At 41.5% G+C, this 22,369-nt stretch overlaps 1 protein-coding gene across 9 annotated transcripts in view; it reads left to right on the top strand.

Moving 5' to 3' along the window:
- Positions 1-22,369, top strand: part of TENM4 (teneurin transmembrane protein 4) — a 1,040,112-nt gene that overhangs the window by 307,275 nt on the left and 710,468 nt on the right. For all 9 annotated transcript variants that reach the window (XM_075198626.1, XM_075198625.1, XM_075198627.1 and 6 more), the window contains exon 3: positions 19,722-19,828. The gene's annotated coding sequence lies outside the window, so the exon portion shown is untranslated. The remainder of the gene's footprint in view (positions 1-19,721; positions 19,829-22,369) is intronic.

Below are 22,369 nucleotides of genomic sequence, written 5' to 3'. Positions count from 1 at the left end.
CCATTCGAGCCCAGCAACAATGAAACAGCTGTCTGATCGTTGTATTCACATGAACAAAAGGAGGTACATGGGTCACCTACAGCTACATGAAGAGATCAAATTCATGCAAATGTGGCGACACATATGCAAATATGTTTGCGCCCAACTAAGCGAGATAATGTGTTTCTGGCACATCATATATTACCCAATTTAATGCTTTTGTAACCAAATACAACTTTATTCTACTTGTTGAAACTTTTTTTTCTGCCGTCTATGATTTTCGAAACTTTTATTTCACAATCCGTGAACATGAAAAGGTTTAGTGCTAATTAATACATGCTGCTAGTATGCTAATTAGGTTCACGCCTCTTTGCCAGATGTTTCAAATGCAAAGAAAACGGTTTGCGCCAGCTGTAAAGCACACGGATTACAATGAAGCTGATCATGATCATAATAGCATATTGTTTGCAATAGGTTAATTATAATCATTTTCAGGGACCTGAAAATTAACATGATTTCAAAACTGAAAGGTTTTTTGGAATGAGTTGGTTTTGTGTGATCATCTTCTGGATGTTTGTAACTTTCTCCTGCAATAACGTTTTTTCCTGAGATGGCGATAACAGAATAGGTATCGCGGTGAATGGTACTGCCGGCGGTAACCCTTTCATGTACAGAGCACAGCTAGAAAAACCCATATCTTCCGAGAAAACTTTTCCCTGGCTTTTCAACCTTTGATAAATCAGCCCAACAGTTATTCTCACTCCGGGATGATTTTCCCCCTGCCAATTAGGTCATTCAGGTTGGGCAGTGCAGTGGCTCAGTGGTTAGCACTTCTGCCTGACAGCACTGGGGTCATGAGTTCGATTCCTGACCATGGTCCTATCTGTGTGGAGTTCCTATGTTCTCCCCGTGTTTGCGTGGGTTTCCTCCGGGTGCTCCGGTTTCCTCCCACACTCCAAAAACATACTAGTAGGTTAATTGACTGCTGTCAAAATTAACCTTAGTCTATCTGCGTGTGTGTTAAGGAATTTAGACTGTAAGCTCCCATGTGAATGAAAAAAATAATTCTCTGTACAGCGCTGCAGAATTGGTATATAAATAAATGATTGATGATGATGTGCATGCTAATGTATTATGTTCTCTGTGGGGTTAAAGGGACTTAGATGTTCTGCTTTTCTTTCATACATAGTGCATAGGCAATAATATAACAAGAACTTATACCCTAAAATTTAAAGGTTATCTTTACATCTGCATTACCACCTAAGTGGCAAACCATTTAAATTCGCCACTTTAAAATGTAGAAGGAATGTGAGCGGGAAGGACCAATCAGAAGCCGCAATGTTGTAGTGTCTGATTGCTCCTCCAACTCCCCTCCAATAAGGTCCCATCAAACTGGTTGCTGATGAACCACGCAATTCCAGGAAAAGTGGCTGCATGGAACAGGGCCCAGGGCACAGAGGAGAAGGAGAATATAAGTAATATTATTATTATCTATTATTTATAAACCAACTACATATTACCCAGCGCTGTACATTGAGGGGATCACATACAAACAAATGACGCACTATGACATAACACAGAAGGTGGTAATGCAGATATATAGACCAAGACCATAATTAACTACACTCTCTATTGTAGACTGGCGTCTCCCTCTTATATATATTATATTGCATTTTTCTGTCATGAGGCCGCATCCAGGAGTGTGGACAATACTGCTTATTGGCAATTATGAGGATCCATTTTAGTATCTCCGTGTGAATGGGGAGGTGTTTCAGGAGCGTTGCCAACTTTCAAAACTTCTTCCCCGAGAGATTCCAGGGGAAAAGTCATGTGGCAGGGGGTAGGAGGGGGCGTGATAATGTCGTTGCTTCACCATTGCCCCGCCCCCACTATTAAATGCCGAAATTCACGACATAGAATAGCGGGGGTGGGGTTTAATGACGCGATTAAGCCTCGCCCCTACCATTCAATGCCGTGAATTAAGGCGAATCTGGGAGGTTTGCCTACTCTTCCGGGAATCCAGGAGGACTCCCCGAAATTCCGGAGCCTCCCGGGAGAGTAGGCAAGTATGCCTTAAATCAGTCTGCAAACACATACTAATGTGGATGCAGTTTCAAGCAACTTTGTAATTGGTTCTAATATCATTATAATGTTTTTAAGGAGGGGGAAGGCCGCTTATTATTAATATTTTTATTAGATCATAAAACGTGCACACAGTGCTTCCCAGTGCCGGGCAGTGGGGATATCAAGACATACATAAAACAGGGACATACAAGGTAGACAAAATAAATGTAGACATGAAAACAAAGGGTATGGAGGACCCTGCTCATTAGAGAGCTCACATACTAAGTGGAAGAGGGCACAGCTGAAACAAGAAGAGCTATTGTAGCTTAGAGTGGAGATTGGGATAGTTATGAGGGTGTATTAGTGTGAATAGTGTTATCGAGGATAAGGTCACCTCTAAGAGATGGGTTTTCAGAAAGCGTCTAAAGATTTGAAGGCTGTGGGAAAGTAGCACATGCCCTTGTGTTTCTAACTCCCATTGTCCTATAGATTGTAAGCTTGCGAGCAGAGTTCTCTTACCTCTCTGTCTGTATGTATTACCCAGTATTGTTTTATCAATGTTTGTTCCCAATTGTAAAGCGCTACGGAATTTGCTGGGGCTATATAAATAAATGTTGATGATGATGATGATGATGATGATGGTCTGATTGAGCATTTTAGGGAATTCCATAAGTGGGGAGCAGCACAGGAGAAGTCTTGTAGGCGGGAGTGAGAGGTGGTTACCAGAGACGAGACAAGGCGCAGGTCAGAGGTAGATCTAAGAGGGCGGGAGGGAGATATAAAAATAAATGAATATTAATTATTGAACTTCTTAATCTTAACTTTTCTGCTGGCTCGTAAAATTCCGTGCATCATTTATTCCACAAATGTGGAAACAACTATCGGCTCCAAAAAAGAAAAAACAGAACTTGACACAATTCCTATTTCACAAATATTTGTTTGTATACCACAGTTATTGTGTAAATCTTCCCAGGGTGTTTTACCAATTTCCCTTGTTCCGTGCCACCAATAGTTTTTATTTTTAACGTTGGCAGACTGTCACACCCTTCTGTTCTTTCGTTAAGTGTTCAATAACTGGTGCAGACCTTCTGCACCCAATGTGACTCTACCCCTGTGTCAGCATTGATTGAATAGTTTGTCAGACGGCTGCTCAGCCGCAAAATGTGTAGTGTGGCAACATTCACAAATACTGTTCATAGGACCACAGTTATGAGCATATTTGTTTCTTTAAAGTTACCATCATCAAGAACAGCGCGGCATCTTGTTCACTGACCTTGTAGATGTTCATGTGATATCACCTCTGTCCTGTTCGCTCTTCGATTGTTTTCTCTGTGACGGGCAATTTACTGAGCAGTCAGATTTACACGACGATGCCGGTCACGTTCTCTTTGGTCATCGGTCATAGTTTGTCGTCTGACTTTATCCCGCTCCGCCCTGCGGCTTTTTGCTGCTTCTTGCTGAACAGTTACTCCCACACCAGACATTTGCCTTTTAGGTGGCATCTCAGTTACACTTTGTTGCTTAAATTAATCAGTATATTCCTAATAATTTAACATTAAGTGCTAGAGCAGCATGGTGGCTCAGTGGTTAGCACTTCTGCCTCACTGGGGTCATGAGTTCATCTCCCGACCATGGCCTTATCTGTGAGGAGTTTGTATGTTCTCCCCATGTTTGCGTGGCTTTCCTCCAAGTGCTCCGGTTTCCTCCCACACTCCAAAAACATACTGGTAGGTTAATTGGCTGCTAACAAATTGTCTCTGTCTGTGTGTGTGTGTCTGTGTGTGTGTTAGGAAATTTAGACTGTAAGCCCCAATGAGGCAGGGACTGATGTGAGTGAGTTTTCTGTACAGCGCTACGGAATTAGTGGCGCTATATAAATAAATGGTAATAATAATAAAATCAAATGCATTTCAGTGCAGTTATCTGTTGTGTTATAGCTCTCTACTGCCACCTAGTGGTTTTGCCACATACATATAAAGGTGAGGAGCAGCGTTAGCCTCAGCTCAGCTCAGAAAGGTCCGGCTCTCTAGTGTTTTGCCAGCTCCCCCCCCCCCCCCCCCCACCTCCGGGCTCGATATTGCATTGCCTCCTCCCCGCGCACTTCTGCTACTGCCTCCTCGTCTGAACAGCGGACTCGTGCAGACACTGAGACCATTGATCCCTACACTGCACAACGTTCAGAACTGCTCGCTCGCATCTTGTTCCGCCTGGAACACTATGTGAGTAAATTCTCGCTAAATGCTCATTAACCACTCATCTGCATGAGTCTCCCGGGGCAGATTGTATACCTGGTGGCAGGCAGCTTTATGCTATGGAACAGATGGGTCAGTCACACAACGACTGATCACACCTGTGTTCAGCCAGGGATATCATTTCATCGCACTACTTCGGAAGCCCTAGAGAGCTTGATTTGTTATCCTCTGATCTGACACAGGAGCTGCACAAACGAGCTTAAATCCAATCAGACAAAAAAAAAAGGACACAGTTATATATATTTTTGGAAAAGACGTTTGCAATTCATTTAATAGCAGTAAAAATCATCTGTACGAAAGTTAGGGATCCCTGACTTGACAGCTGTGTTGGCACTAGAAGTACCAGAAGACTTTAACGGACATGAAATGCTGAGACTTGTAGTTCTGCAATAGATGGAGGGTTATAGATCATCTAAGTCTGATCTATTATAGAAAGGGCATGTATCTATATCAATATATAAGGGCCTATTTATTAATGGTTTATTATTTAAGTAAAGCGTTATTTTTAAAGGTATATATTTTAAAATATTTATATATTTCATATATTTTTATTTTTTATTTTTTTTCCCCATTAAGTAGAAGTGAAAGTGCTAGTCAGGTCTTTCAGATCCACTGTGCATGTGTGAGCCATAGTGCAATAAGTGACAGAAGAAAGTGTGTGTTACCGCCATAGATTGATAATGAGTTACTATTGAGTCATTTGTGTCTCTTTTCAACTGCCAATCACACAGCAGGCTAATCAATAACCGATAAATGTGATTCCTCATTGCGGAGGGAGATGACATTTTGCATACCGGACTGACCAATGAGACTGCACTCTGGTAGTTAATGATTCCAAATTAATTGCTGCGATGTGATTGAGAGAGGAGAACGCAGTTCATAATATAAAGGTCACCTTTCCCGGAAAGGTATTCAGCAAGGAACACTTATTTTGTAGGAAATGTCAATCACCGTTGTCTGTTTTATAACCCATCAGTATATGATAATGAGGACAAGGCTCTCGGGTGAAACACAAACATTTCTGCAAACCCGCCTAATTGTCATCGCTGCGCTCCCACGTCCCACGTTGTGGATCGGGGCCAGAAAACGCTCTCAGACCAGGCGCCTGGTCTAATATGTACAGTGGATATAAAAAGACTCCACACCCTTATGGAAGTTTCAGGTGTGACCTTGCAGTTAGCGACATTCAAATAGACCATTTTTAGGAAAAAGAAGCAAAACTCAAAAAATCGACCACGCTAAAGTTCACGGTCCGCACTCACCACCAGGGGGATGCTGTCAATTAAAAAGCTATAAAACATTATTTTTGCAATTGACCTCCCTTTCTCCAAAGTAAGCAGACCCCTCGCTGCTTCCCATGAAGGTGGCAATTGACTGTCAAAACCTGACGCACATTTTTCAAGTATGTACCAATATACACTAGTTTTATTCTAATAATATAATTTTTTGAGTGTCCTGTGTGGATCTCCTGCATGGGGATTGGATCCTGACATTATGTGATGACTTCCTTTTAGGTATTTGGCTGTAGCAAAAATATAGGCAAACGAAAGGTAACTGTCAGAATGTACTAAACCGTCTACAAAGGAACAGTGGAGGTGCTTCCCATAGCAACCAATCAGATTCTAGCATTTTCTAAAATGCATTAGATAAATGATAGCTAGAATCTGATTGGCTGCTATGGACAACACCTCCACTTTTCCTTTTTAGATGTTTTAGCAAATCTACCCCCTAGTCCCCCTGCACCAGCACTAGACTATGACTACATGACTCTCACCTGCACTCCATAACATGGCTCATACTTGCCAACTCTCCCTGAATGTCAGGGAGACTCCCTGAAATAGGGGTGATCTCCCTCACTCCCTGAAGAGTCTGGCATTCTCCCTGATGCTGAGCCAGTACAAGACGTGGTTGGCTTCGCCATCTGTGGCATGATGACACAGTTCAGAAATTGTGTCCTATGTCCATGTATTGATGCTTATGGAGGTGGTCATTTTCATGGAGACCAAGATTTAACCAAAGACTGACAGGTAAGACAACATGTCTAAAGTAATGTAGACAGAAATGTAAAAGACACTTCAGTCTCTAGAGATTCATTAGCTGCTTTTCTTTAACGCATAGTTGCCTACTCTGCCGGAATGTCTGGGAGACTTCCGCACTTCTGGGAGACCTCCCGGGAGAGCAGGGCAACCTCACGGTTCTCGCCCACGCAATAGATAAGTGGCGGGGGCGGGCCTTAATGACGCAAATATTGCATCATCTTAGCACCGCCTCCTGCTGTAATTGGCCAAAATTATGACAATTGTTTAGGGGGCGGGGCCAACATGATGTAATTCGTCAAGCCCCGCCCCTGCACAACCTCCTCCCCCGGGATCTCCCTGAAGCCAACGAGAAAAACTTGGCAAGTATGATATGGCTGCTGCAATCTAATGCCTTTAACACTTCAGCTGGAGGTGACTAGTAGGTAACAGAGACATTAGTTGTATGAGTGGAGCACGCACGACTGACTCTGGTGACAGGTAGAGGTAGGGTGCAGTGTGAGCATTTAATTATTGACAGTTGGATGTAGAAGTCATTTCCCATCACACAATTATCATGCTAAATCTAGAAATCTACAAATAACATATCTCCCATAGCAGTATGCTGTCTTGTAGGGGCAGATTCAATCACCTCAATGTCCACCTAGGCACCTTGCAGCTAATAGGATACAGAAATCTTTGCTGATTTTCCCTCGTGAGGGAAAATGAGCAGAGATTTTAGTAAAAACTCAGTGGACTGTCCCGGAGACACATCGAGTCACCTTGTGCCGAACTGAATCTGCCGGATGGGTTGCGAGGAAAGATGAGCGGAGATTTCCAGCCAGAACATAAGTGCGATGTGTCTCCATGGACATTCCGGAGACACGTGGGGCTGAATTGGGTCCATGTTATGTGAGGTGGATGTCAGAGAAAGGAATGTCCTCACTTTCTATTAATTAAGATTATTTGGCCGATTGAACAGGTACGGGGCAAACGCAGTATTTGTAGAGGGGGGTTTCCACACCACGCCACCAGTGGGCGTGACCAGCATGCATGGGGGCGTGGCTATAATTTTAGACCGTGCTTGGCTGCTCTCCAACTCTTCCTATCCCAATAATATACATGGGCAATGCTGCGTGCACTACTGTTAGGTGCACGCAGCTCTCCCTTTTCAAGCAGAGCAATGTGAAGCGGGGGCAGGGTGGGTTCAGCCACCTCAATTATACAGTGCCCCAGGCTTGGATGGGGGTTTCCAGGCACTAGGAAACCGCCCATTGGTTTGCCTATGAGGTATAGTTTGTTTAGTCCCTAGATCAACAGTTACATTTCTCTTTTGCAAGAACCATTGTTTGGGGCTGCTGTAACTACCACTTTGGAACCTGCGTTTTGCTATCCATAACCCGGGTGCATCGCAGTTTTTTATCACGAAGGCTCAGCAGTCAAGTCCAAAGAGGAAGACCCAGGATAGCATGTAGGCCGATCACATGAATCTTCCATCCAATCCCGGGATGCCTTCTTCAGCCTATATCTGCCTTGATGAAGACAACTTGCGTTGCTCTAAGTGTGTCCATCACTTGTGCACAGTGGCAGCTGCTTTTAATGATTTTAATAGGAACTGGGTGATATTACTGAGGCCGGAAGCACCAAGCCCTGGACTAGCCACCAATCTCTGCAAAGTAGTGTCATAACATAACTCTATATGTATTAGTGGTCATAGTGATATTAGGGACGGCATACCGCTGTACACCGGCCCACTTTGACCACTGTCTCTATCTATATCATGAATATTCTGAAAGTTAAAGCATCAATCCCGCTGCAAATGTCCTTATTTCCCCCCACTCAGTGTTCTGTCCTTTAGAGAGGTGTCGTGTGAACATCTCATTTCGCTACAAGTAAATAAATCAGACTATCTCCGTTGCTACACAAGGACGAGACGGTGTAATGAGCTGGGCCAGCCTGGCATGTTGATCAGGTAGAATATTAAGAATGACAGCTTACTCCCTGAATGGACAGCTGTACCTTCCTCACGTCCTACCACGCGGGTATTAGACGTGTGCGAAGCTTTATCTGGTCAGGAAGCAGAACCATCCAGTCTGCTCACCTGGCCCGTCATTAGGATCAGTTTCTTTATTGATGCTGACAAGCAAATTATCACCCGTTTACACCTCTCCATCCTCTTCTCTGCATTAAGCGTACGGAGGACAGTACCTTTGTCATCTACGAGTCCTCATTATTTAGGTTGTACATTTCAACATGTAGTTTTCTTTTTACGGGAAATACTGTTTGTTTGTTTTTTGCCTTATTTTACTAAAGTAATTAGCACAGGATACGAGTGGCTTATTTCATACTTTACTTGACCACTGGTGAAAATCATTTTCCTATTTTTGTGGTTTTGTGAATTTTTTAATTGGCATGCTGCTCTATTTCGGTAGTATACTAAAATAAGTAGAATATTATTTAAGGTACATAGTTAGAAAAGGGAGTGTATAAAAATTTTCATTATTCCCAAAGTGCTGCAGGAATAATCTGGCGCCATATATATATATATATATATATATATATATATATATGGTTAATAGTTAATTATAATAATAATTCCGCCAGGGTCATTTTCATGGCCTTAATATAAGTGGTACAGGGACACGATGGTTAGCATTGCTGCTTCACAGTGCTGGGGTCATGGGTTCCAATCCTACCAGGAATATTTAATGCTTCCCAAGGCCACATCTGTTTTGGAAATCGGGATTAGTGCCACAAAAATCAGGAATATTTGACAGGTATGTGTTATTGCGCAGATTAGAGGGGTCATCATTTATTGGTGTGAAAAAAAAAAGATTCCACATAACATCTTTTGTAATAACGGGTGGTGCAAGATAATACATCAATATAAATGGTGAACTAATTAATGCTAATTAATTAATGCTCATATAAGGAACTTGCCAAACAAAATTATAAATAATACAGAAATAACTTACCAGAAAAGATCTCAATATAAAACAAATGAATGCAGTGTGGACCCGGCAATCACACATAGCTCCCAACTACGGGACAATCCCGAATTTTGGGCTCTGTCCCACAGTCCCATCTGGGGACATGTTTGCCCCTCGGGTGGGAATGTTGGAGATATCTAGGCAGCCTTCTGGGGGCGTGGCCACCGCAGGTGCAAGGGGGAGTGTGTGTGGCAGAGCTGGATTTAGACTTCATGGGGCCCTAGGCAAGTTGCTGTTTTGGGGGGCCCCTCGCTGAAAAAATCCATAGCAGTATATTTTTTTTAGCAAAGCATATACCCCTATAGTAGAGGAGTAGGGAAGCTTTGGGTCGCCGAGAATGCGCCATTAAAGTGGGTGTGGTCATATCATTGGGGGCATGACTTGCGTAATTGGGGGTGTGCCGTCCATACTTTTCTTCCCCCTTCTCTTATTTCCTGCACTCTGTGTCCTCCTCCATACTTTTCTTCGCCCTTCTCCTTACTTTCTTATTATATGCATTGTGCCTCCGTTATGTTATCACGGTCATGTGATTTTCTTTTCTTATTTTGCTTGCATTTTTTTTCCTAACCCGGCGGAAAGAGGGGGATGGCAGGTGGAGGGGAGCGCCCCCCGTCTTTCCTACCGCACTCACCGCCAGCGCTGGAGGGGCCCTAGGCAGTTGCCTAGTTTGCCTAGTGGTAAATCCGGCCCTGGTGTGTGGGGTCTTTGTTACCAATAGGTTCAACCCTTAATATCTGTTTACATGCTTTACAAACATTAAAATACACTAGTACAACGTGATTTTTTTATTACCAGTTTGTAACTTAATGTAATGAAATATAAATGAATGTAGTGAAATCCCAAAGCTCAGCGATATATGTCAGTTATGCCACAATAAACATGATACAATAATATCTACACATATTGCTACTGAAATGTAATTGTATCACAAAATAACATGCAGAGATTAAGTCCAGTAACCGCTATTGGCTGCAATGATCTGCGTTCAATACATTGTGAGCTATATATATATATATATATATATATATATATATATATATATATATATATGACAGAATAAAGGTTTAATTTCCTTCCGGGATCAGTAGTTCCTCGGATGATGAGGAACAAAGGCAACAGAAAGTGTTCCAATGAATCAAGTCATTGTGTGGGAAATATTATTAATAATAATCTCGCTCTCTCAATACATTGATCAGCGGAGGAAAAGTGATATAAACCAGCATTCACTCTGCGCTGTCAATTCTCCAGAGGTTACAGCCCCGATGCCGGGTTTAGGGAATATATTATAGTCCTCATATAGGGTCTCTGGGCAATATCTGTATTTAATGTAATAAATATGTTTATATTGAGATCTGGTTTTCTGATGAGCAGTTAGTTTCTTTTGTATCATTTTATTTGGTAAGTTAATAATCTGGGGCCTGATTCATTAAGGATCTTAACTTGAGAAACTTCTTATTTCAGTCTCCTGGACAAAACCATGTTACAATGCAAGGGGTGCAAATTAGTATTCTGTTTTGCACATAAGTTAAATAATGACTGTTTTTTCATGTAACACACAAATACTTGATAGCTTATTTGTACACTGAAATTTAAAGTTGATATTTGTGTGCTACATGAAAAAAATGTCAGTATTTAACTAATGTGCAAAACAGAAAACTAATTTGCACCCCTTGCATTGTAACATGGTTTTGTCCAGGAGACTGCATTAAGAAGTTTCTCAAGTTAAGATCCTTAATGAATCAGGCCCATCATCACCATTTATTTAAATAGCACCAAAATCCCACAGCGCTGTAAAGAGAATATTTTTGTCACACACACCAGTCCCATTAGAGCTTACGGTCTAAATCATACTTGCCAACTCTCCCGGAATGTCTGGGAGACTCCTAAATTCTGGCTAGGTCTCCCGGACTCCCGAAAGAGCTGGCAATTGTTCCGCATCTGCCCACTAGTGAAGTGGGCACTAGTATCCTAGTGAAGTGGGCAGATATTGAGCCTCCATGATTTGATTCTCCGGGAATGGCATCATTTTGGCCCGCAACCCCGTAGTAAAATGCGTCATTACGTCACGAGGGCCAAAATGACGCAATTTGCCGAGCCCCGTCCCCTCACGCCCACCTTTTCCCCAAGACTCCTTGAGGCCAACCTGGAAAAGTTGGCAATTATGGTCTAAATTCCCTACCTCAGACACATACACACATCCAAAAAAATACAAATCTGCTCAGTTATAAATGTAATCAGAGATTTTTCGCATAATTTCGTTGTTAAGACGAGCCGCAATCAGAGGAAGCAGCAACTAGTGAAATCCCGGAGAATTTACTTTGGTCAAACATGTATTAAAATGTAAGGGTTATATCCCAGCTGCATTCATTAAGTTGTTTTTCTCATCAGACAAAAGAAAAGAAAACGTCTTGATTGTCACCACTGGGTCATAATAGAAGAGTTGATGATATATTTTTAATATGTCTTAAGGACAATATTCATTTATAATGGTTCATCAGAATTGGCGGTAGTGCCTGGGCAGCGTTGATGAACGTCTCTACTTGTGGCTCTCCTCCGTTCATCTCGCTGATCTATGTACAGTCATTTCCAAAGTACATAACCAAGAATCTGACATTCCTTACAGTGACATTAAATCAAATTATTGCTTCTTTTAAAAACCGTGCTCGTCCCAGAGAACTCCCTTTCCTGAATAAATTGAGGTACTTTTGAGTTTGAGAAATGCATGGTTGAAAAGAGATGGCTTACGGAGAGAAACAGCAAGTAGCTCGTTACGGGTTAGATGGGCTTCAGAGACGGAGGACTAAATATAGGAGAAAATCAGGTTATTTGGTAGCAAATGGGATTGTTTTATAAAATGATGGCAGAAGTTTCTATGTTCTGTGATCCACGGCAACAAATCAGTTCTACACTTTCATTTTCTAATCAACACTAGAAAGAGAGGATCTGATTGGGTGCTAAGGTATTTTGCACAGGAGATTAACTAAAGCGCAAGGTTACCAAAGCGCATGCTTTTTTAGGGTATTTAGGTGTGGTTTGCAAACTGCGAGGTTTACTAAAGGCCAAAGCCACATTAAACCGCGTTATTTTAAAATTGCTGTATCAGAAACCGTCATCCCGATTTTTATAAATGGAAAGAGTGCAGATTGTACAATGTATCAAGCTGCGCTTTGCAAAACCGCACGCCAAGTTACCGGAAAAAAGGCAGTGTTTTTTTAGACAGGGGCAACAAATGTGCACTATAAATGGTGCCCCCATCATAAAATAAACAAATTATTATTGCCTCCTGTTTAACTCAGATAGTATTGCCCCTGCAAGAAAATTATAAATTATTAAAATGAAAATATATTGGCTCCTTAATAAATTATTATGTCCCCCATAATTAATAAGTCAGTGTTGTCTCCCTTCTCTTTTGAAAGGACTTGTTTCTATCAGTTTTGCCTAAACTGCGTGGGGTTTGCAAAAAGCCAGACATCGGAAATGGTTTGTGCTTTCACCTTCCAAACCATAGGTTGATAAATACTTAGTTGTGGAGCTGAAAATTGCATGAGAATTATGGCGATTTGCAAATCGCACAGAAAACGCTGCTACGTAAAGCTTCCTCCTTTGGGCCTTTTTAGTAAATAACCCCCATACTGGGCCTGTTTATTAAGGCATGTAAATGCCGATACATGCCATATTTTGCATAAAATCGCTCTGTGCATGCCCAGAGAAAGCAGCAGCGTCCAATTCATCTTAGAGCGCCAATGACACTTACTACAGGCTAAGATTTAAGGGCCAGAACGGGGAAGGGACTGGACGTATGCACGTAGTCAATGTACAGTAAGGGTGTGCCAAGCTGGAGTGCACATAGCAGCGTCCGATTCAAGGTTTGGGCATCTCTAAGTTACGTGTTTTTCAATTGTATTACTGGCACCAGCTACAGGTCAGGTGTAAGTACTGATAGTGATGACGGCTGTGTATGCAGCTAGAACATGTGTTTGCAATCAGAAGCAACTGTAAAAATGCATTTTATGTACAGTAGACATTAATAAGATCATGATAAATGTATTTATTTTTTTGTTTGTTTAATGTTTAGTCATCAAACAAATGTTTTTTTTTGTTTTTTTTTAAAAACACATAAATTCAACATGGAGCATATGTAAAGATGAATACGGATCTAGGTCCGCTCTGCTCCAACACACAATACACGGAAGGATACGTCCAATATATATGTGAAATATAAAGAAACAAAAGAGCACATAGGAAGAAAAAAAAATGAATTAATGTCCCCTGTTAATAATATAATCATTAATAACAAAACATTAAAAAAATACAAGGTTTTTTTTCTTAATTTTTTCCATAAAATACATTTATCAGGATGTTGCTCTACATAAAATTTATTTTTACAGTTGTTCTTGAATACAAACACATGTTCTAGCTGCCGTCATCACTAGTAATTGGCACTTAGACTAGACCTGTAGCTGGTGCATGAGATAAGACAGAAAATCACGTGCCTGAGAGATGTCCAGAGCTTGAATCAGACGCTGCTGAGTGCGCTGAGTTTGGCTCACCCTTACTGTACATTGACTACCTGCATATGGCCAGCCCCCTTCACCGGGCTTGTGCAGAGTGAATTTATGCAAAATACGGCACATATTGGCATTTACGTTCCACAATAAATCAGGCCCTGTACGTGTATCCTTAAAGACCTGTTTTTCTCTGGGCTTCCAAATATCGCCTCCCCATGGAAGTTATAGGGACTGTAACACCCGTTCTGGGGAGTTACTTAGCTCCTGCGTGCACTCATTTGTAGCATCTCTTTCCCCCCAGGTCAGCAGTATACAGGTGTACGAGCTGCGGTAACTGTCACACAACCTTCTACTACTGCGTGACTGACAGATATACATGATGAGTACAGTATATGGAATTCAGGAACTAGGGGCCTGATTCATTAAGTATCTTAACTTATCTTAACCGTGCAGCCGCGGTGTCGGAAATCTCTCGATTTAAATTTAGGACCTGATTCATTAAGGATCTTAACTTAAGAAACTTCTTATTTAAGTCTCCTGGACAAAACCATGTTACAATGCAAGGGGTGCAAATTAGTTTTCTGTTTTGCACATAAGTTAAATACTGACTGTCTTTTCATGTAGCACACAAATATCAACTTTAAATTTCAGTGTACAAATAAGCTATCAAGTATTTGTGTGCTGCATGAAAAAACAGCCAGTATTTAACTTATGTGCAAAACAGAAAACTAATTTGCACCTCTTGCATTGTAACATGGTTTTGTCCAGGAGGCTTAAATAAGAAGTTTCTTAAGTTAAGATCCTTAATGAATCAGGTCCTAAATTCAAATCGAGAGATTTCCGACACCGCGGCTGCACGGTTTGAGACACACTACCTCTACCTCTACCACTAAGCCCACTAAAGCTCAATTTTGGGAAAGTCTCTCGATCATATAGTCAGAAACCGATAACGCATGTATATAATTCCAGCATCTGCATTAAAGATTCAATAGAATCTCCCCCAAACATCCATTCACGTTTAAATGTGATTTCAAACGAGCAGAGAAGCCTGTTAAAAGTCTTCCCGAGACGGAGATTTGTGAAGGCTTTAGATATTTTATTTTATTTTATTTTAGGGAGCTGATGATAGAGGACCGTCGCGTGGAAGATTTTCTAGTTCATCCTGTATTCCCAATCCTCTTAAACGTCTTATGTGTTAAAACTCATCTAAGCGCGCATCAATTCCATTTTACACACTGGTTTGCACTTTTCACTACCAAATAGCTGGCATCAACATTGCAAAGGTTATTTTCCACGGTTAATATGCCGTATGGTTTCAGGTCTGGCGTGATACGGTAGCTTAATAAATCGTGTTGAAGAAGAGACTCAGAAAACCTTCGAACGAACGACAGAATCTGCTAATAAGATGCACAGACAACCCCCCCCCTCCCCACCCATGGGTGCCTGTAATATATTATATAGTCATTTTCTGCTGGGAAGGTGTTAAAACGTTGCAGGAAAAGGTGACACAAATGTGTCACGTCCACACAATACGTCGCCTTGATAAATGGCACCCTCATTTGGTTATTTATCTTGTGTACACTAAATTGAGTGTCCAATGCAGAAAGCCGTCCAGGATTGTACAACAGCAGAACACTTTCATTGATTATAATCTCCATTCTTTGTCTAATGAAATTCCAAGAGAAGAAGGAGCCGGGCGCTTGGGTCTTAGTATGTTCAGAGCACATTCAAACGGCCATTTAAAAAATATATATGTACATGTGATAAAGGAAAAAAAACGCAGATCGATAACACTCCTAATTTGTTTGTTTACAGCGATCACAAAATCTCAATATTTTACTACTGTTATTTTAGTAATAGTCTTAATTTAACTGATAAAGGACGAGCGCAGTATCATTTTTTAACTGTTTCTGTATATAGGTTACTTTTTTCACATTGATGATCTTTTAGCCGCTCACTAAGAGATATCGCAGAGGGTGTGGTCCCAAAATGAGAGTATTAATAATTTTGTTAAAATTGATTGGACCAACTTCCAACTAGATTGCGCAGTTGGAAGTCGTCCGCTGTGATCATCAACCAAAGGCAGCGGCGAAATCAGAATTGATGCAGCCACTCGTCGAATGCTTAGATCTTATCCGAATTGGTCACAAACTATGAGTGACAATGACCCTGATGCTAAGCTGTCTGGTTTAGGGGCAAGCTCGGCCTCTATGGGACCATTGAGTCTGGTATTGAAAGTATAGAGCGGTTTCGGATAAGGGGAGGTGCTCAACGCCATGGAGGTCTTGTCCCATAGACTGTAAGCTTGCGGGCTGGGCCCTCTTACCTGTCTGTATTACCCAGTGTTGTTTTATCACTGTGTTTGTTCCCAATTCTCCAGCGCTATGGAATCTGTTGATGATGATTAAGGAGGTATTTTGGGGAGGCGCAGGAGGGTTGCAGAGTTCCTTTGAGTCTTATGCTCCAGAAAGTCTTATGGAGCAACGTCTGGAGTGCAGCTACTGACAGGTTTGGATGGTAACACAGTGGTGGATATTGCTGGCTTGCAGGGCCGTGGCCTTGGGTTCAAACATTACCCTGGTTTATTCCTCTGTGTCGTTTGTATGTTATCCATCTGCAGGGACGGAACAAGCATCACCGGCACCACAGCAAAGTTTGGGCAGGGGCTCAGAGATGTAGCTCGTAGGCCCCTCGCACTACACACTAGGGGGACAGGGGACCTCTGCTGAGCATGCAGAGAGTATAGCACGGGGGGAGCCTGGGACCTTGGAGAGGAGAGGTTGGGCCCTTTCCACCACTGGGCCTGGTACCTCCTGTACTCCCCATAGTTAAGCCACTGTCCATCTGTCGGCCTAGGCCCTGATGTGTATGTGTACATGTATGGGAGGAAAATTAGATGCCAAGCTCTAGTGGGGCAGATACAGGAAACGTACCATGACAGGACAGCGCCGTGGTATGTGCTGATGATATAGAACTAAAAGGACCCACTATATTACTGGCCAAGCTGCTGGTTTGATAGATTTTCCTCTGTGAAGCGTCAGCTCTTCAGTCCAAGATATGAAATCTGAAGCAGATATTAAGATAATAAATCTACATGGTATCGTACATCCCACTAAGACCTTTTTTCCCATTGCAATCTGGCTGGACCGATATGCGATATGTAAGACTTAACCTCGTGTAACAAACTCCTATTTTCCTGTAGATCAGGGGTAGGCAACCTGTGGCTCTCCAGGTGTTGTGAAACTACAAATCCCAGCATGCCTTGCCACCTATCTGCAGTTTATCTACTGGCAAAGCATGCTGGGACTTGTAGTTTTACAACACCTGGAGAGCCGCAGGTTCCCTACCGCTGCTGTAGATTATAAGCTTGCGATCCGCGCCTTTTTACCTCTTTGTCTTTTTGTTAATACCTATTTTTGTTATATTACTGTGTTTATTTGCAATGTAAAGTGCTGTAGAGCACGCTGGCACCATATAAATATATCTTAATAAATAATGACACGTTAGCAATAATGGTTATTCAGTGGTGTAAGCAGCATTAAAGTTATACACGTAACATGAATACCCCAAAACATCTAGGCCATACGCCCTGGTGAATATGGGGGTCCTGTCCCACCTAAAATCATTTTGCCTTCAACCTACTTCTGTCCTTGAGACGTATGTGTTTTATATTACATACCCTGAGAATATTACGCTCGTAAATCCTCCTGAATATTATAACATGCTCCGGCTGCACCGTAATATTCAGTACGTCTCCGCCTATATGGAAATATATGATTTATATATTGGGAACGTTATACCGCAAGGTAATCAAACCAATAGATTTCATTTCGAGTGTAGGCTGCCAACCAACTAGAATTGTGTATCTATTATTCATGTATTCATTATATATTGATATACATTATAAAAAATGGTTATGTTTGGGAGAGGGGACGTGGGGGGAAGAGCTGAATAACACAGTAGATTCTATTTATAGAGAAACTCAGAAGTAACCTTGGACTTTGAGCAGTGTAATGTTTACTAGACATCAGAAATGTGGCCCCATGTTTATCAGGTCAGGGGGCCTAGTAACGGAGGGGAAAAAATACCTTTATCCAGAAAATCCATGGGTATTTTAACCGGAGATAGGACTTCTCCCTATGTATCACATACTCCCTGTCAGTGAGGGCTATCAGCAGGTACAGCTGGCAATAGCTTCCGCCGTGTCTCTCTGGCCAGACGCTGTCCTCCTTTAACAGAGGGTAATTACAAGATATAATGCTTTATTATTTCAATAAAACATTTTTTCGCGAGTCAAATATATTAAAATAATCATTTTTTTTCTTTCTATTTTTTCGGCGATATTTTAATGGTAAATTGAAGACATAGCTCCCAACTGTCCCGATTTCAGAGGGACAGTCCCGAATTTTGGGCTCTGTCCTGCCCGGGGACATGTTTGTCCTGTGGATGTGGTTTTTGGGGGAAGGGAGGTATGTAATGGGCAACCTATTGCTTTACTGCGCTAGGACGCCCTCTGGGGGGCGTGACCACTACCTCAGTTGAAGTGTGGCCACGCCCCCTGCCCCACTGGTGAGGACAGACATGTTGGGAGATGTGCTCACAGGACTTGAGTGTTGTTAAAGGGGACAAAAGAGAGAGCTCTATTGCGTACTTTTTTAGATCGAAGCTCAAGTATAAAGGGAAGAGGTGGGCGTGACTTAACCATTGCGCCATTCTCATCTTAAAGCGGGTGGGGAAATGGTGATTAAATGTGTCACCACCCTTTCTGACGACATTTACGTTATTATACGGGTGAGACAAGTCGTATCATGTTGCGATTTGCGTCATCACGGAACATCGCAGCTCGCTTTGCTGATCAATGAGCCCCCTTCAGGATACGCACATACTTGTGTGCATTATAAAGTCGGAACGGATGCAAAAAAAATATTCTATGAAAGATATAAACAACTAATAATACTATAATCATTAATAAACATATGTGGTTTTTAAAAAACAACATTTGTTTAACATTATATTCATCATTCAGGATGTACCTAATGTGTACTGCCCAGACTCTCTTACCTGCACATACATGTTCTAGCTAGTTCTTCGTATTTTCCATTTTGGAGCACGCACAGAGCGATTTCACGCAAGATACAGCATGAACGGACTTTAGTCCGAACGCGAATCAGCCCCTGTGTCTGTAAATTAAAAGGTCTGATGTTTGCACGTCAAATAACACAAAGTATATCGCCATCTGAAACACTCAGCAACATGGTCGGGCAACTCCGTTCTGCACAAGATCTGCGTCTCTCGTCCACCCTCATTACATCCTCCCATTCCCGGTTACAGGACTTTTTTTCGGGCTGCACCCACTCTATGGAATTCTCTCCCTCGCACAATAAGACTCTCCTCTGGTCTACAAACTTTCAAGCGTTCTCTGAAAACCCACCTCTTCAGACAAGCTTATAATATTCCTCAACCACCCTCTTAACCTCACTACCTTAGCCTATAACCACCCGTTACACAATTTCACACAAGACAACTACCCCCTGACCAACATTGTTGTGTGACGGGATCATTTAGCCTATGAGTCACTTTTACCTTTGCAGTCAGGCTGGGCCGGAATGCAAAATGTAGACTTATTCTCATGTATCAAACTCCCATTGTCCCATGGATTGTAAGCTTGCGAGCAGCCTTCTCACCTCTTTGTCTGTTTTATCCAGTTTGTTTATTAGTTTACTGTGTTTGTCCACAATTGTAAAGCGCTACGGAATATGTTGGTGCTATATAAATAAATCATGATAATGGTGGTTCAGAAGGAAAACACTAAATTCTACCATATGCAAGTTTTATCTCATTGCACTTTCTAAACAGTTATTCTCATTTCATGACTTTCTAACCAATTTCAATGATGTTTTTGTGTTTTCCTAGATTTCCCTCTGATAATTCGGCATTTAAGGCATCTCAAGTTGGATTTAAAGTTTACTCAAAGTAAATGAAAACTTTAGAAATCCTTCCTGACTTTTCCCTACGGCAATGTAAGTAACCGTTGATCTTAAACGTAATTTGTGAGATGCTGTGTGCAGGATTTGGAAATGGCTGTATAGCGGCCATGCCTGATTGCTTTTTTCAGCTACTGTATCTTTGCTTATTGAAATGTCATTGCATCTGTCCTGAAACCGCCCTGTTGTGTTATCAGATGCTCTGTCTATCCCATCGGTGAGAAAATAGGTGCTAGTTCTTTCCATTTCCCCCCCCCAAAAAATAATCCAACACTCTTGGTTTGGAATCAAAACGCTTGTCGGATCTCCATTTCCAGGAAGGTAATTTAAATGGCACTACTATGACATTTTGGTGAGCTGTCTGTGATTTCGATGCCTGAACGAGACCACAATTTGTGTTGTACTTGGATGGTAATTTAGAAAAAAAAAATGAGTTTTGGATATTTGTGTTGTATTCTTCTTTTTTTTTAAGGCACTGGTTTGCTGAATAAGCTGACAAGCTGTCATGTTGGAATCGTGTTGTAGACACAGACACGTTGTTGTGAGAAGATTGATATAGTGTTTTATATGATCTCATTAGGTGTTGTGTTACCGACTTTCTTGTGATACAGAAATTCTGCTTTTTGGCTCTGATGTGAACAATATGGTAGCCCGGAGTGGGAGATTTGTGCAAATGTTAAGGAGGGTTCAAAGCAAATACTGTGTCGGAGGAAATTTGCTTACTGTGCGTGGAATCATAACTGAAACGTGCGTTGAAATATCATGTTTTCTTTTTAACAATGGGGGGGAGGAAACACAAAGCCAGCATCGTATTGGCAGAGGAACAAAGCAATAAGAAAAGCAGTCAATTTAATTATATGCTTTTATAAATGTGAGTCTAATAAAACTGTGTTACATTTGTCCGATATTTGCTAAACTGACATAAACAGTTTTTGGCATAAAGGCCTTAGAAGGCAGCGGTCTAGGGTCCTGCTGTGTAGGGGGAAGTAAAGAATTTATTATATTTAGCAATGTGTATAGTGATAGTTATTAAAGTAATGTTATTGTTTCCAATAAGCATCGTCTAAGCGATTTCTTGTGTTTCCAAAGCACAAATAATTTATTTAGCAGAAGCAAAAGTTTTAGCAGTTCAATACATAACTATAATACAGTACAGCCGATACCAAAGATACATACATACCGCCGCGCCCGCCTGCGCTCCGCTGGTACCAGCTACAGTACTTCACTCCAGAAAACTGTGGTCAGGGAATGACTGGGTTAGTACCAGCAAAGCTGTATTATATACACTCAGTGTTACAGAGAAAACAATGCAGATGACGTGGCTTGCTTCTATGGGTCCCGACTTCAGGTGGGTCCAGTGTAAACAGGTCATAGGCCAGTTCAAACAACCCCCTCAAAGGGTGAGGGTCATCATTCCAGATGATTCTCCCACCCAGAAACCAGTTTAAACTAGTCTATTTACATTACACAGTCAGTAACATTTTCAACATTTATTCCCTAACATCGCTAACTAGAGTATGCAATGTGCGATCCCTTTGGCGAATGAACCGGACAACTGCGGATAAATAGGGGATTAAAATGACAATAAACATGACATGTTTCCTGTTACCTGAACCTTAAATATCATTAGAGTGTACATATAACATTACTATATATATATAACTATAAACTAAATACCATCTGCTCATAAATCACTGTGAAATGAAACCATTATAAATATGAAATATATAAATAACTGAATGTGAGAGTGCAAGTGGATGCGTGCGTAATTTATCGTGTGATCGCGCCGTGCCAGGTGTTACGTGGCGCACTGATCGAAATCGCACGGTAAAACAATATTAACCAATATACTTTGGTTCATCCAATTATACGACTTCGACACAGTCATACCCTGTATTCACCTAAAGTAATTTAAAGGGGTTTTGTTAGTCTGAGCAGCATGCTATATACGGTTCACTTTTAGCACATACTGTCCCTCTTTTTTAGGCACAGTCCCTGTTTTGGATCTAAATCACCAATGGGCTGACTGAGCAGGGGGGCAGAGGGCCATCTGCCCACCCAGCCGGTCCTAAAGTTGGCTACCTTGGGCCGGGTCACTGGCCCAATTGCATTTTTTTCCTTTAAAATGTTCTTAATAGGCTGCTGAGTCGAGTCTTGCTCCCGGGCTACAATTTGCCAGCCCTCCCCTGAAATCACCCCTGCCTGTCTTATACCTATCATCCCTTTTTTTAGTCTCAGTAAAGAATTAATGACTACATTTTACATTGTACCGAAGAAGTACATATCTGTCTCCTAAATATAGCATAAAAGCAGCCATGCTTTGTAATTTATCGTTTTGCGTGATGCTTATATATCTAGAAATTCCAGATGGGATTTATAAAGTCAAGAAGTGGTGTGTTATTATTGTGTCCAAACCAAACTTCAGGACCACACTTTAAACACTTGGAATATGCTATAAGCACGATAGTAATTCTGAATAATAATCTTTACGGCATTGCTGTGTAATATGATATCTGGTATAAAATTAGGTTCTTGTACATTTATCTCTAACGACAAGGTGACCTCATTTAGCTGGGT

Source organism: Mixophyes fleayi, chromosome 2, assembly GCF_038048845.1.
Source record: "Mixophyes fleayi isolate aMixFle1 chromosome 2, aMixFle1.hap1, whole genome shotgun sequence".
Taxonomy (NCBI): domain Eukaryota; kingdom Metazoa; phylum Chordata; class Amphibia; order Anura; family Limnodynastidae; genus Mixophyes; species Mixophyes fleayi.
Note: the sequence above shows the minus strand (reverse complement) of the source record. Positions and strands in the feature narration are given on the sequence as shown.